General features: G+C 43.2%; 1 protein-coding gene and 1 long non-coding RNA gene across 5 annotated transcripts in view; one reads left to right on the forward strand and one right to left on the reverse strand.

Annotated features, from left to right (window-relative positions):
- HTR1F (5-hydroxytryptamine receptor 1F) overlaps positions 1–11592 on the reverse strand; it is a 120095-nt gene extending 108503 nt beyond the window's left edge. For 3 of the 4 annotated variants that reach the window (XM_064469543.1, XM_064469533.1, XM_064469523.1), the window contains exon 1: positions 10739–11591. The gene's annotated coding sequence lies outside the window, so the exon portion shown is untranslated. Of the gene's footprint in view, positions 1–10738 lie in introns of all 4 variants that reach the window. The other variant, XR_010375724.1, reaches the window with a different exon arrangement.
- Positions 4787–7379, forward strand: LOC135316334 (uncharacterized). The gene is made up of 2 exons (XR_010375720.1): positions 4787–6321; positions 7244–7379. It is a non-coding gene; the product is annotated as an uncharacterized LOC135316334 (long non-coding RNA).
- Positions 11593–15028: the final 3436 nt, after the last annotated feature.

Genomic DNA, 15028 nt, shown 5'->3' on the forward strand with positions numbered 1-15028 from the left:
CAAATACAGCAGATACAGCCCATTCTTGCAAGTGAATTAGATGCATGCAGCAGACACCATGCTTCTAGTGTATTGTTTTTACCTCAGTTTCAATGTATTGCATCAACTAGGCTTCACAAACAGGTCTTGAGAAAGAATAATTTAATGGGATTTTCTGCAAACAGGTATTGAAAAGAGGAGTTTGCCAAAAATATATTCCTCTCTTCATTCGGATGTAAATCAAATCCCTTGATTTTCTTTTTATACACTTTTATTCCAGCAGAGGTCACCTCTGCCTGTGCTGGGGAAGGGTAAAGCAGTTCAAAGTGTGGGCACCCGCACACCTAGCAACACAAAGTGCTGGTTTCTTCCTACTCTTCCTTTGTAGCTCCTAACCAAAGCCCATTTCAGGCCCTCCTCTTAAGTAGAGAAAAAGGGTGCTTTGAATCAGGTCATCTATACCTTCAAGGCTGCCGTAACAAGCTGCTTAGCGAATCATTCCTGCTGCTGTTGTGTGGCTCCAAGCCTGTTTGAGAACAGCCTTTAATGTGCAGGAGCAGGAGAGCCAGAGAGCATGGTCCTTCTTGAGGTAAAACTGCTGCAAGATGGGAAACCCCTGAAGAGCAAGAAGCTGCATCTAGAATGTGCTTTCTAATTACTGAACTATTAGGGAAACAGAAATACTGCCATCCTGTTGCAACTCTCTTACTTTCTTACTTTACTGATGTATCAAAACTGTTAAAAAATGAAGGTCTCTGTGCTCAATAATGTTTTGTCAAAGTTTGTTCTGGCAAAACTATTTGGGTGTATTCACAAATAATTTCAGTGCTTTAAATTGCATTGGTTTGGCGGGTAAGTGGTTCACCACAACTGTTATTTCCCTGGCTCCATCAGTTACAATGGTTCTTCAGTGTTAGCTGTTCAGAACACAGGACAAGAAACATTTTGATGCTTGAGGCAGAACGTGTTTTCAAAACTATGTAGTTCTACTCTTTGGTTTAGTGTTAACGTTTTTATTTTCCAGCTTTTAAGCGTCAACATGCATTTCACATTTTGCACCTAAACAAAATTCTGTTACCTAGTCACTGGAGTTTGAGGCCTGCTCTAGTGAGTGACAGCTCCTCCCACTCTTCTTTCCTCCCACCCTCTTTGGTTTCACAGCTTAGCCTCTTTTCCCATCAGTACCCAAGGAGGACACTGTGTTTAAGTACTCAGAAGTACTGTTCATGGCAGAAGGTTGTATTATATAGCCCCAAAAATGTGCAAGATGCATTTATCGTCTTTTCTTTTTAAATACTAAGTTATTGCTACATTCAGGATTTTTGCTAGTTGTCATTAATGATTGACATGCTTTAGAGAGAGACCTTTGAAGTTAGAAATTAATGACTGCTTTTCTGAAATTAAACTTCATGCTTTAGACAGAAATCTTTCATGTAACCAGTCATGTGCACCATTGAGCCAGCAGCTGCTTATGAAGGATAACATTGAAACCTCCAAAGAATCTCACAGTAAATCTAATGTATAGTTTTCCTCGTTCATATTTTTCACACTTTTCTGATACCTTTTCCGAATTTAGCTTCTTAATATTAAAAAATAATTGAAGTTTCGGTCCAGCTATGCACCCCTTTTCTTTCTTATATTAGAGAGGTTTAGCAGTTTGAAATGAGTGAAATGACTAAATGTGGTCTTCTTATTTCTTACGTGTAGCTATATATAACAAGAGATGAATACCATTAGACTAACAAACTGCCAGGAGAGCCAATAAATAGTTTCAGTACGAGATCAAGGATGGGGCTAATGAGCAGCAGACTTGACTTGTTGTCTGAGAAATGAGAGGAAGACACATAAATGCACTAGAAAAAGATAATTAAGACATACCACCATGGTGAACTTGCACTCTGAGTGTGGTTGCATTGGCCCAGCTGCAGCCTTTTGGAGTGTCAGATGAATGTTAACGAGAGCAAGTAAAGCTATTTTCTGTTTGAGTGCTTGTTTCTCCTGATGGCGTTATCTGTTATAGGTCAAGCAGCTATACATGACAGCTTAATAGGTCATCTTAAAAACAAGATATACACCCAAAGCTGTTGCTGCTGATTAAAGATCGCATAATTAAGAGCAGAAGACACACTTGGTTTTTAGACGGCTACAGTGGATTGAGAATTCCAGCGTGAATATCAAATCCTGTCACAATATCATATATACACAGCTCAGACTGCTGTTGACTAGAGACAGTGCAACTGCTTCACCGAACAGCAAGTAATTTTCTAGAACACCGTCATCATTCGGAAAGCTCCCATTCTTTGTCGTTACTTGGGGCTTTGGATAGCCCACCACTTACAAGTACTTGCTTTCAGTACAGGCAGTCATGAGCAGGCTCCACAATTAAGCCCTCTTTACTTGTCTTTCCTCAGTAGCTGTATCCAAATATAGGTCTTTTCTAGGTCAAATTTATCTTTAGAGATAGTTCAAAGCACCGTTGACTTTTGTGCCAAAAACTAACAGAGGCATCCTAGGCTGCTTGTCTTGCTGCCGCATTTTGTTGTCTGTCTGGTGGTAACTGGCTTGCCCTAGATTGAAGAGAGCCTTGCCTGCCTTCCCCAAGAAGAAAACTTTGTGTCATGAGGCCGTTGCCAGAAACGCAAGCAAAAAACTTAAGCCTGAACCAAGTGTGTCTCAACCAAACAGAAAAGATGTCTGCATTGTTGAGAGATCCCTGCTTACTAGCCCAAGTGGCACAGTGTGGCAGGTGCCCACAATATTTATGTCAGCTCCATTTAAAGCACTGTGAACAGCACAGTGAGCACACTGTGAACCACACTGCATGGTACCTTACACAGGTCCCCGTGGCTGAAAGACATAATTACTATTTTCTCAGAGGTTTTATAGTTTAAAATACCTGAATTGATGCGAGGGCTAACCTAGTAGAATGGCAGTTTGGTAGCATAATACCAAGGGGGAGATAGGTTGCATGTCCTCAGGCGTGACATGAGGGCTTGTGAGCCCTTAAGAACAGAAGGCGTGCGAGGAGTCCAATGGAAATACTATGCAGGAAAGAAAGGTCCCAATCTGGGTATGGTCTCACTTATTGTGCTTACTTTAATTGTTCTCCTCAGCAAATCACCTCCAAATCCACACCTGGATTTTGTCTTGGAGGAAACTGGTTTGTTTTTGTTTGCTCTATAACAGAGTCCAAACAAACTAACATTAATGCTGTTTGGATGATCAGGAGATAGGGACTTAACAGCAAATCGGGGAAGTGACAATGTAGATGTATCCACAGATCCTTGTTATTAATAGAAAATAGTTTTTTTATTCTAGATATAAACATCCTAAAATATTAATTAAAAACCAACAACCAAACAACAACCCCCAAATCCACAACCGTCCAAGGCTTTTTGTCTAGATGAAAAGAAACACACATTTCATTTTATCCAAAACAGCAGGGGCCCTTTTTGCCACTGGCAACTGTCAGTCTTTGGGTAATTTCATAATAAGACCTGCAGTACAGTCCTTGAGAAGAGTGAGGGTTGGCTGGAAGAAAAAAAAATAAAAGCCTTCAGTAAAAGGCAGAGTGAGAATGAGCGTAATTTATAACCCTGATGTAAAAATTCTTTGTGCAGAAGAGATGGTAATGATGCCATTATGTTGGGCAAGCCCAATGTAGAAGATTGTTTATGTAGATACAAGCGTTACAGAGGACAGAATGGAAGTCATTTCCCTAGGAAAGAAATCAACAGCCTTAAATGCCTCTTTTGCAGAGACCAAAATGCTATTAGACTTCTAAAGTTTGACTTACCTGTTTTTTTGAGTGGATAATTTTGTTATTTGCTTGTTTTGTCCAGTACTTTTGGATTTTTTCTATGCCATTAAATACTGTGAATGTCATTTTTTGCTCCTGGCTGCTCCCTCAGGTGGCCCCTAGCCCTGGGTCATCCCCTCGCAGTGCTGGGGCTGTCAGTGGGTACTATTACTAGCACTTGGCTCTGCCTGCCTGCACTTGTCTGTGCCCCCTTGGTGAGGCAAAGCCTGCACTGGGGTCACCTTGGCTCCCAGCATGTCCCCCTAGCAGAGCAGCCCTGCTCTCTCTGTTCCCCACGTGCCCAGAATTCAGGGTATGGATGGCCACGTAGCAGTTTTTCAAAAAGAATCTGCTAGTTACATCATCGGAACATGAATCAGCTCTGTGATATTGCTGACATATATTGGGATGTACATCTCTGCCCAGTCAGTCATTTCCGCTGTTATATTTGCACTGCTCATTGTTCCTGGCCAAGATACTTGTTCTATTGAGCTACATTTATTAAAACAACTTTAAATTCTCACTCAGTTGTTCAACCTGTTTGCATTCTTCCTCAACCTTGTATCACCTGCACACTTACCAGTGTTTAGATTATTCCCTCAGCTAAACTGTTAAATAATTAAATACTAATTATTATTAAACTATTAATTAAAACATTACATGATACCCAGGAGAGTCTCCTGGATAATCACAAGTGGCACAAGACTTAGAACTTGACAGTAGTTGTTAATAATGAGTTATTAAGACCTATTTTCTGAGTAAAGTTTTCCAGAGAGTGGTACACACCCCTCTTAGTATTTTTACCCAAGCCACATTTATTGTTTTGTGTCTGTGGCAATGTTAGAAGCTTGTCCTGTATTTGCTGGGATTAATTATAACACCAGTTGGAGGAAAATACTATGATAACTGACTGAGCTGCATCTGTAAACAGCACAGATGTGGTTCAAATTTGCCCATATCCTCTAGAGGCTGAGATACCAATAAGGCATGGCCTGAAATCTCTCACCTTTTGAAAATAGACTTCTCTGTTTCAGTTGTCCCTCGGTTTAGGGGCACCCCTGTCTTGCCAGTGACTCAGAACACCACAGTCATCACAGTGAGTTAGGAGACTTGTACTCCACGGACTCCATCACTGCCTACTACAGTGGTTTGTCCAAGCGGTGCTGATTGTTTATAATCTAGCACAAAGCTAAGGATAAGAGAACGAGTACTGATAGATACTTGTTTTCCATATTGAACTTCATAGATAATCTTACACTTAGTGCAAATAAACTGAAAAGATTTAATGCTATCTAATCAACAGCATTTATGCTGGGTAATAAGACAGGAATATGTTCCTTTTCTCCCAGAGGAAGGATCACTCTTCTTCAGCAAAAGATCCAGTTATGGCCCAAATCTATGCATCTAGGGACTAACAAATGTGGCTATGATACAAAGAAATCATCTGCACTTAAAACTGGAAAATGCTTGTTTCTCATATGTTGTAGCAGCCCTACATAAGTGTTGTGCACACTGCCTTCTGGAGCCAGGCAGAAACAACAGCCACGATGATTATTGCTGCCCACACAGAAAGATTTTCCAGTCAGGGCAGTGTCAGTGCTTTCACATGAGCGCAATCAGTAGCAATCCAGGAATTCAAAAGACCAGGAAACTCAGAGAGCTGAAGATGAGGGGAGCGTGGTCTGCCTGAAACCTAGCTGCTGAGAGGTAAGAAAGATGGTGAGACTGGGAGAAAGAGAGAGGAGGGAAGATGCAATGTGATGCTGAAGTCACACTGTGCTGCTGACCTTAAGAGCACCGTGTCCTCTGTCAGAGGCAGGAAGCAATAAGCAACGAACATTTGGCATTCTGGTCCATGAAAAGACCCAAGCCAACTGTTCTGCCCTCCTCATTCAGCTGCTTAAGGAACCAACGGCAGACAGCCCTAGGAAGGAAGTTTTACTATGGGGAAAAGGAATTAAACTCGATTTAAATCAATTTTTATTCGCAGTACTGTGAGAAAGGGGGAAGAGGAATCTGACTGTTGTCTGTTTGCCCACAATTGTATTGCAGACATGGCCACACAGTTACAGGCACGGCAATTAAATGGTCATAAATTCTATTTTGAAGGTCAATAGTTTCTGAAATTGTCATATTTTTGATTGTGACTTATAGCAGCAGAGTTCAGGAGTTCTCCTCAAGTCAGGAGAAGCTGCCAAATGCAACCACACTTCAATAGGTACAAAGTGCCCTTTGGAGGAATTCCTGGTTTTGTGTTATCATAAAACATCCATCAAATTCTAATCACTTCTCATTACTGAACAAGCACTAGCTTTTCTGGGTTAAGTAGGCCAGTTCCAGTCCTTCCCACCTACTCTATCCAAAATTTACATAGTGGATCCAGCCTTTCTGTGACTTAGTTTTAATTTCGGCTCTCCTGTCCTCTTTCTCCAGCAGGTCACAATCAAAATGTTCCTTCATGGGTTTTATATTTGGCCATCATGAAATTGGTGTGTGTGTCTGTGTACACATGCACATAAGCGCTCACACCTTTATAGACACAAGTAGGTAGCTAGATCACCTTAGCCTCTCTGCACCTCATAGTGACAGTCCTGCTAATAATCTTTCTATGCAATCCAGTATTTCTTGTGGCAGAGAATAATTTTTTAACTGTTTAGCACCTAGGGCATAACTTGTTGTGTTTGCACATGGGCCAGCTGACTGGCTGATTCTTTTTTGGATGTTTTTGCCATCCAACCTTTCTATTTTCCACCATCAACAAAACCCCATTCCAGTCAAAGCCTGAAAAAGTAACACTGTCATTTAACATAGCAGAGTAATGGTTTCTTACAAAATGCAATGAATTAGGTCCAAGATAGTGACAGAGCATTTCTAGGAAAAAATAATTTAAAAATTATTTTAGCTGGCTTTTTTTTTTTTTTTTTTTCCTTCGATAAGCCCTACTTTCAGTTGGGGCTGCTTGACACTCAAAACAAAACTTTCAAAATTCATCTTACATTTTGGCAAGATGAAACAATGCTTAAGCATATTCAACAAGGCTACTTGCTTGTCTGCTGATGTAGTTTTTCAAACAGCAATATCACAACTAGTGCTTTATTGAAATCCTCCCATTTTTCAGTGAAGCCAGTGATGTGGGACTCCTTAGATCGGGCTTTTTGTGGTGCTGAGCTGCTGATGCTTCACGGGAGAACAAGTCATGTTTGCTATTTAAAACTAGCTCTCCAGCCTTTAGTCTTGGGCTCTCTGTCTCTTTCCAGCAGAAAACCTGCAAATGTGTACACAGAGACGCAGAGCTGTAAGAGTCAAACCCAGTTTTGTAACTCTTAAATTTCCAAGTAAGCCTCCCAAATTATGATATGACACACTCCTACTATAGGCAAGTGGAACTCTGAAGTGTGTATTCCATTCTTAGGATGTCTAGGTCTGTGTAGTTTACTGTAATCCCATGTGCCTTTCTTCCTCCAGGCACTGCAGGAGAACTGAGGACGTGAGGAGAGTGTGGAGGATATGACCACCAATTCCCTTCTCTTGCTCCTTCACTAATTTGTAAGATGAACTGTCCTGGAAGTAACACCTGAAATTAAATATACACACTACCCATTCCCAACGCTTTCTGAAGTGTCCCCTGGTGTTAATTACAATGTGAAGGTCGTATACTGAAGGACTTCCTTCTCTGCCAGAAGGAGCTGCCTGTGCAACTTTCCCACCATGGACATCAAATGTCAACTGAAAAAATACTGTGTTTCATTCTTGCATTGAAACTTCTCCAACTTTATTGCAAGTGGAAACATAACGTAGGAGTAGAGGGTAACATTATGGCTGATAGGTATAATTAGTTTGCAAAAAAATATAACCAGGGGACACATTTTTGATAGAATCACTTCTTCACAGAATAGTTGCAGAATATTGGATCGCATTGACTGATCCTTCTTGTTAAGTGCTATGACAAAGTAAATGTACATTTGTATAAAAATGCCGTAACAGTTGAAGCTTGAATTAGAGTCTGTAACCTTTGTTTGTGATCATAAATTACAGAGAAACCCTGCAAGCAAGAACATTACATTAAAAAAAAAATCATCCAAAGCCAAGAGATACAACCCATCAAATACTGAAAATGCATTATATTGTGTACCTAATGTTAATCACTTAAGATCCTATAGTACAAATTGCCTCCAGCACATTCAAAGTTATCTCACAAGTTAAGTGGACACCCACAGGTAGAGATTAATCATTTAAGAAACAAAGGTATAAAAACTATTTTCAAGTACTAAAGCTGTCTTAAATTTTTCTTTCATTTTGAAGATATACATATTTTTTGCCCTGTTTCTGGAGGGAGGGCTAATAATAGGGGCAAGCCACTGAATCTGGCAGTTTATAAGGCTTTTTCCAATTAATAACTTAAATAATATTGGGGCAAAAAGATGTTACTCTCTCGGATCCAATAATTTCAGTTGTAACTTCTAACAGTCAAGCATTAGTAAGTTATAAAAGAAATCTGAATTTTAATCACTTAAGTCCTCTTAAACACTGAAATAGTGGTATGCCACCCACAGATGTGGAATTGGCACAAAATGCCATGGCCACCTGAGGGATGTCACGAGCAGCGTGAGCCCTCTTTGTCTGTAACCCCAGCTCAAGAGGAATCTTAGTATTGAAAAGTTAGATTCTACAAGCAGTGAGTGCCTCCTGCCTGAGCGTATTTTTAGCCCTTTCATTTGCTGCCTGGATGAAAAAAACAGGTAATTAGGAGCTTGCAGCAGGGGGAGGAAGGAAGTAAGGAAGGCAGGAGGAATTCTGCAAGGAAATATGCAAGGAAACTTGCTTATTTGCAGGTTTCACTGAAGGCAGCAAGAGCTGTAGAGTTCAAAAGTTCTAGGAAAAATAAGAAACAATGGAGGCTTGATGAATCTCTTCTTAAGAAAGCAGAATTTCTGACTTACCTAAAAGTCTGGTTTAGTTATTGTATTAAAATTTCACAACGGCTTGGAGTTGATTACCTTTTTTTCCTCCCTTAGCACTCCAAGAGCTTCAGTCTCCACAATCAAAATTAAGAAACTTTCAGATATTTATGACAGGCTTGGCAGAAATCACACCAAAGAAAGAAGGCATTATCATGCCTGTGAATGGTAACAGTGAAGAGGCAGAGGTACCAAGAGTAGTGTGCTTACAGTGCCTTAAAACAACCTGATACCAAAGGTCACTGCTGTACCTCTTGCAGTGTTCAGACAGTAACGTTCCCCGGAGTTACCGATGCTTTGAGGAGCGCTACTGACCGGTCACCTAACAACTCATATCCTATGTGCAGGACAAAAAATGCTCCTACTTCCATATTCCCATTTAATGTAACACTGCTGAAAGTTAGTGTGCAGTGTCAGTGCACAGCAGTTTGTAAGTTTGTGAACAAAGGTTATTTTTAGCCCCTAAGCAAAATATCTGTCTCTTGGTCAACAGATCTTAATATTTAGTTGAGTAGAAATAACCAATGAATGGGTATTCTGTCCTATTTTCAACACTAACAACATAAATGGCAGATGAACGTAAGTTTTTTGGAAGAGGAATTCAAATAGAGATGTAATGACAGCAAGCAGCAGTTCAGAGCGGAAGTATATGCTAGGTACTCTGAAGGGCACGTGGTGTCCTTCTTTGACTACTGAGACCAGTCTCCAAGCTAAGGGCTGTAAAACTTGTGCCCAAAAGAAAGTGTTGTAAATATCTTCTCCTTTTTCCTTTCCCCACCATCATTTGTAGTCCTCTGTGACTCAAAACCTGGAACCACAAGTCCTGTGGTTGGCCACTCTCAGGCTGGTATGCACACCTGTGCAGGTGTATACGCACATGGATGTACAGGTAGGTAGATCAATACATAAATGACTTCTCAGAAAAGAAAGAAGCAAAATCAATGAAGAGCTGCAGAGTCTACACTAAGTTTTTCCTGAGTTAAACTTGAAAGTTTAGCTGATATTTTATAGCAAAGACCAGGTCAGTCATTTTTACCAACTCTGCAACCGTTACTCTCATTTTCTTGTATTTTATGAGACTAAGGCAGCCTTTTCTCCATGTATACACTGGTTTATTTTTTTTTAACGGACATCTCATTTTCATTTCCCTCAGGTAAATGTCTGCTGGGTTAATACTCTGAGAAGAAGAATAGCTAATAGTAGAGAGCATAAATGTCTATGAAATTGTAATATCTAACAAAGCAAAGCCATATAATCTCCTAAAGCCAGTGTTCATAACGTGCAGAAAGCCTGGGGTTGCCCAGTCTAATAAAGTATCCAACTAATACAGTGACTATACAAAATTAATAACCTCTCAAACAAAAGCCTACTGGATGAAGAAACTATACAAATTGTGCACACTGTTCAAACCGTAGCATGTTTCTATCACTTAAATGGAAACTAAATAATTACAGGGCTGAGAAGTACCACTTGATTTGGTTTAGGTGACCTTGTCTCGGCAGGATCCACAAGTTGAATTAGGATGAAAACAGAAGACAGTTCACTTATTAACATCATAAACTAAAGAGATTCAGAGCCTACTTGGATTTTCAGATGTGAGTGCCGGCATACAAAATCAGTCAGCATACAGGATTGCATATGTGTAGCATAGACACATCTATGCCGTATTTGATAGCATCGGCAAAAATTAAACTCAGGGAAAGCAAACTCAAAGGGATGCCGCTGCATGAGATCTCATCTACATTCAGGTTAATAAAACAAGTAAACATATTTGCAAGGCTGGTATGAACTAGGAAGGTTTTTATTCCTCAGTCCAACTTTAGGATAAAGCAGAAACAGCGTCCTGCTCTGTTCGAAACCCCAATATTTCAAGTTCTCCAGCAGCACAAGAGAGGCTAATTAACGAAACCCAAAGGATGACGAAACGAAGCCGGATAAGCCATAAATATCTACATATATAAGCACACAGCAAGCAAGATAATGAAAAGTTAGCTAGATTTACCGTTTTAATTATCCAAGTGGGTGGTTTGTTTGGGTTTGGTTTTTTTGTTTGGAAACGTCGGGAGCTGTTTTCACGAGGACTCGTCCGTACGCATCCGCACCGCGGCAGCCGCCGGCCCCGCAGCGCGGAGGGCAAAGCGCTTCCCTCCGCAGCCACCGCTCCCCCCGCCAAAACGCAAACGGAGAAAACACGGCGAGGGGAGGGGAGGGGAGGAGAAGGAGGGGGAGGCACCAGCCGGCCCGCGAAACTCCAGCGCCGCCCCGACAGCTCCCCTGCCCGCAGGGCTGCGGGCGAGGCTGCTCCGCGCCCCTCCGCCGCCTCGCAACTTGCGCCGGTCGCGGGAGCCGCCGGGGCGGGGCGGGGCGGGGCGGGGCGGGGCGGGCGCCGCCGGGGGAGGGCGCCGGGATGCGGCGCGGCGATGCCCGGCGATGCTCGGCGCGGCGATGCTCCACCCGCGGCTCCCGGGTCGCCGCCGCGGCGACGCGCCGGCCTGCCGGGTGGTGCGTCCGTGTGTCCGTCCGTCCCCAGCCCAAGCTCCGGTGCGATGTGCCGTGGGGAGGGATGTCCCCCCGCGCCGGGAGCGGCAGGGGTCCCTTGCTGGGGCCGGCCTGCGCTTGTGCCACTTCCCCGGCTCCCGGCGCCGGGCGCGGGCTGGGAGGAGCCGCGCCAGTCCTCCGGGGGGCCCTGGCGCGTCCTAAATGGGGTGGAAAGGCTGCTGCTCAGGCGTCGTCTTTTCGAGACTGCCTGGTGGGGGCAAGAAGGGCAAGGTCTGTTTCAAGCACCCGACTTCTGCGGGATTTTCGACTTCAGAAGTGCGTGCTCATGGGCGAGACTGTTAGCCTCCTCCAAAATGTTATGACCGGGAAGAGGTGCCGGGTGCATGTAATGTGGTGCGGAGGTGGGCGAGCACACACTCAGTTCTTCTGCAAAGGCAAGAGCAGCTGGCGGAGTCATGTATTTGGATCAGGAGATTCTGAAGTGGGTGATACCTTAGTGATGTGCTTGGACATGCCTGGGTGGTAACTGCCCTGCTGTCCCTGGGCTGAGCCCCAAGCTCTTCAACACCTACCAACAGTTGCACGCCCGGTCAGTGCCTCCTCTCTCCCTCATCTCGGCACTAAGCACTCAGTGTGCCTCAGTGGTTGCTTCTAGCCCATCATCCGAGGAGGCTGAGTACCCCACAGACAACCTATCTGTAAACAGTTCTTTGCCTTCCTGTTTACATGCTGTTTGCAGTTCACTTCCCTGATGCATACTTTGCCTTGGTACTAAGTAATCCTGGGTGCTAGCTAGTGCCCTTCCCCCTTTAGCTCGTGATGCTTGTTGTTCACTTGGATCTCTGTCTATACAAGTCTTTGTCTTTGAAGCAAACCAAAATGTGTTTCAGTGAAACCAGCCCCTACATACCATTGTAAACTTTTGTTCCACAACAGCTTTAAAAAGCTGAAAGTACTAGAAGTTCACTTATAACTTTGGCTATTCAAAAAGGCAAAGGAAAGCCTTTATAGGCAGAAGCGCTAGCAACTACCTGCATCACACAGCTACATTGTAGTTTCATCAGTCTAATGAGAGGCAGTCTCCCTCGATCGCCTCCTGCCTGTCAGGTTCTGAGGTGGCTGCTTAGGACTTGCCTTCTGCAGGCTTTTTAAATTCCAGTTTTATATGAGCTGGACACAGGTTTTTCTTTTGCAGGTTTCAGCACCAGTGAATACAGTCTTCTCCTTCCTCAGCTACCAGTCATGTGTATCTCCTCCTGCTAATGTTTGAATTAATGAATGAAGTTTTAATCATACCACAGGTGACCTTAAAAATAGCAGAGGTTAAGCAAAACAGTCCTGTTCTGTCCACTGCTCCTGATGAGTAAGAGTTGACTGTTTATGATTAACCTGTGTTTGCTCTGTGGTCTGCATCTGGCTTCAGAATGATGCCATTACACTCAGTCTAATGGGAACGTGAAAGTGCCTCTCTAGAACTGACGATTTAGTATATGATTTTTACTGCAGTGCCTATAAACCTTTAAAAACGATTTTCTACTAGGGAAAACTGCTCAAGTGACATTGGTGATGGCAGAAATTCTCTAGTAATTCCCAAAACAGTGTGCAAGGGCACTGGATGTCACAGTGTGGGCAAGTAGTGTCTCGAGCTCCTTCTTCAAATAGCTCCTTAGGACCTCTTGCTTCCTGTGGTGTTTGCTCACTGCTACTTTGCTCTTTGTGTATTCTCTCAGTTTCAAACTGTGGCTCAACCTCTGGTTGTACTCCATGAGCAAAGCTGCCCCCTACTCAGTATAGTGGTATCTTGATTAGCTGGTGTGTCTCACAGCAATAGCTTTGGTGGTAGCAAGAAGGGGCTTTTCTGTTTTGATTATAACAGGTAGCAATTTAAAGCTTACTTTTCAGAGTAAGTTTTTGTTGTGTTCTTTTACATAGGAACAGTCATACCGGGTCAGGCAGAAAGTCCTTCTAAGTGCATTATCTTCTCTCTGAGGAGAGCTGGCAGTGGATACTTAGAAAAAGAGTGTAAGATCTGGGCAAATACAGAGAGATCCTTGTCCTTGTACATGCTCTCGTCTTGCTGAAGCTTAGGCAATGCAGGTTTGAAATGCTAGTTATGCCTTTGTATGTTATTACCTTAAAGGATCTTTTTCATAAGAGTGTCTACAGACACTTTTTAAACACATTTATACTTTTGGTATCCACTCTGTCCCTCCGGCAAGCTGTTCTACAGCACATGTGTCTGCTGGGCTTATGAAAAATATTTCTTGATTGCCTTAAACTTCTGTTTAAAAAAGTGTATGTCAAACTAAAAGTCAAGTAATGGTGGGCAAGTTTCACTTAGCTTAAGTGATATTTACATTTGTTTAGATAAAGCTATTTAATCCTCTGCATTTGAAAAAAAAATAGACCAATTAACAGGTAATAGCTGCATACAGGGCTACTACATTTACTGGAGGAAGAAGGCCCACACTTCTCATGTAATTAGATCTCAAGTTTTTTGAGACAGCCTTTTTGCCCTGAGTTTCCACAGCACTTACTACATTAAAGTGTTGATCCTGGACTCAGGCTCCAAGACACTATGACAACACAGATAATAATAATGGACTATTTGAATGAAAAATAACAAACAAATATGTGGTGGCTGGTCTGTGGATGCAGAACACTGTTGAGTTTTGTGACATGTATTTCAGTCCCTTTCTGAGACCTGATACAAAGAGAAACATTTCCTTAGACAAACAATAAAATAATTGGGTTCCTTGAATTCAAGATTAGGTTTCCTATCTTTTGTTTCTAAACAACGTTCATCACCATAGAATCATAGAATCGTTAAGGTTGGAAAAGACCCTTAAGATCATCAAGTCCAACCGCTATCCTATCACTGCCAAGTCCACCACCAAACCATATCATCAAGCACCACATCTACCCTTCTTTTAAATACCTCCAGGGATGGAGACTCCACCACCTCCCTGGGCAGCCTGTTCCAATGCCTGACAACCCTTTCAGTGAAGAAGTTTTTTCTAATATCCAATCTAAACCTCCCATGGCACAACTTGGGGCCATTTCCTCTCGTCCTGTCTCTTGTTACTAGGGAGAAGAGATGGACCCCCACCTCGCTACAACCTCCTTTCAGGTAGCTGTAGAGAGCGATAAGGTCTCCCCTCAGCCTCCTCTTCTCCAGACTAAACAACCCCAGCTCCCTCAGGCGCTCCTCATAAGACTTGTGCTCTAGACCCTTCACCAGCTTTGTTGCCCTTCTCTGGACGTGCTCCAGCACCTCAATGTCCTTCTTGTAGTGAGGGGCCCAAAACTGAACACAGTACTCGAGGTGCGGCCTCACCAGTGCCGAGTACAGGGGGGTGATCGCTTCCCTGCTCCTGCTGGCCTCACTATTCCTGATACAAGCCAGGATGCTGTTGGCCTTCTTGGCCTCCTGAGCACACTGTTGGCTCATGTTCGGCCGGCTGTCAACCAACACCCCCAGGTCCTTTTCCTCCAGGCAGCTCTCCAGCCACTCCTCCCCAAGCCTGTAGCGTTGCATGGGGTTGTTGTGACCCAAGTGCAGGACCCGGCACTTGGCCTTGTTGAATCTCATACCGTTGGCTCCGGCCCAACGATCCAGCCTGTCCAGGTCCCTCTGTAGGGCCTTCCTGCCCTCCAGCAGATTGACACTTCCACCCAGCTTGGTGTCATCTGCAGATTTACTGAGGGTGCACTCAATCCCCTCATCCAGATCATCAATGAAGATATTGAACAGGACCGGCCCCAACACTGAGCCCTGGGGAACACCACTCGT

The sequence above is a fragment of the Phalacrocorax carbo genome, chromosome 1 (assembly GCF_963921805.1).
Source record: "Phalacrocorax carbo chromosome 1, bPhaCar2.1, whole genome shotgun sequence".
NCBI classification, from domain to species: Eukaryota; Metazoa; Chordata; class Aves; order Suliformes; family Phalacrocoracidae; genus Phalacrocorax; species Phalacrocorax carbo.